Source organism: Dipodomys spectabilis, unplaced genomic scaffold, assembly GCF_019054845.1.
Source record: "Dipodomys spectabilis isolate Male_0828 unplaced genomic scaffold, ASM1905484v1 ptg000203l, whole genome shotgun sequence".
Classification (NCBI taxonomy): domain Eukaryota; kingdom Metazoa; phylum Chordata; class Mammalia; order Rodentia; family Heteromyidae; genus Dipodomys; species Dipodomys spectabilis.
Genome location: NW_024870880.1, coordinates 2,260,789 through 2,262,252, shown reverse-complemented (window position 1 = coordinate 2,262,252; position 1,464 = coordinate 2,260,789). Strand labels below are relative to the sequence as shown.

The 1,464-nt window shown below is 32.4% G+C and overlaps 1 non-coding gene across 1 annotated transcript; it reads left to right on the top strand.

Moving 5' to 3' along the window:
* The first annotated feature begins 1,134 nt into the window (after positions 1 to 1,134).
* LOC122122093 lies at positions 1,135 to 1,238 on the top strand. The gene has a single exon (XR_006150111.1). It is a non-coding gene; the product is annotated as a U6 spliceosomal RNA (small nuclear RNA).
* The last annotated feature ends 226 nt before the right edge of the window (positions 1,239 to 1,464 follow it).

Below are 1,464 nucleotides of genomic sequence, written 5' to 3'. Positions count from 1 at the left end.
ATTTAGTTGTCAAATTATCATCTAATTCTAGTAAGTTTCACTGTGTGAAATTTAAGATCAACACATATAAATAAAAATATATAAGTATATATAATATAAGAAATTATTTTCCATTGTTTTGTTGTGGTTAGGGTATCAAAGGCAACTCCGTTTTAAAGTATTGTTCCATTATCTCTACCTCAGTTTTTGGTAGAGTTAGATCTAAATCTTTACCATTTCGAGATTTACAGCCTAGAGGCAAGAGGAAACACTGTGATTAAAACATTACCATTTTAAGGCCTAATATCGAGGACTTGTCCAGGAGCTATGAAAATATTTGTTGATAGAAAGTCAGTAGTGTAAGTTCCTGCCTGGTTGGATTGTAGACAGGCTAGGACATTAGGTAATCATGCATATGAACAATATTTTCACCTTCTTGGCTTTAGCTACTTTTGAAATGTTTGGTATAATAAACAAAGGTATTTTAATAAAATACTTTGAATATCTGCCTTTAGCTACCAACTCATGGACAAGGTCTAAGTGTCCACTGTAGGCTTCCCCAGGAAGAGGGGTATACTCATCCTCATGCCTATTTTTAGAAAATACCTTCTATTCTGAATAATTCATTCTCAACTATTCATCTCTCTATGATCCCTTGTAACTAAGATTAGTTTTGTTCCAGTAAGACAATCTATGCTGTCACGGTAAGATATTCTGGTTGGTTTCTTCCTACATGGAAGAAGGGTAAAGGGTCAGGAAGACATTAGTGCCATTAAGACCTCATTTTGGAAATTTTAAGCTGCAGAAGTTTCGATGTAGCTTTTAAGAAGGCTTACTTTGAATCCATTAGCTCCACAAAGCTAACTCAGTTGATAAGTAAGTACTTGAAAAGCCATCACCTTTGGACTTAGCTATAAAGGCTTCAAAATATGATCAAATTTAAAATGAAAAAGACAAAATAGTCATTGACAGAAAAATTGCAAATGTGAGCAATCCACCATACAATATAAGTTTTTTTCCACTATAAACAGAAATTTAGAGAAATAAGATCAATACCGTTTTTAGGAACAATAAGGGTTCATTGTTACAAATAGGCAACCAAGGATATATGCCTGTATAAAGATTGCATCATTAACTACTTAAATTTAGAGGATACTACAGGCTTCAGCAGCAGTTCTACGCAAATGACAACAATACCAAGATTAACATGGCACTTGCACAAGGATGATATAAAAATTTGTGAAGTATTCCATATTTTTCATTTTTCAGATGCAAGAAATGAAAAACAGTTATTAAAAGGTTGATTACAAAAATACAAGTGTAACAGCATATATAATTCATAGAATTAAAAGTTAGGTTGACATCAGTGTTTAAATCTTCACCTTAGAAAGGCCTTTACATAGCATAACCTTTACACAACTTGAAATTAGATAACATTGTCATCTTATCCCAAAGAAATAAAATACTATAAGGACCTAGGGAAAA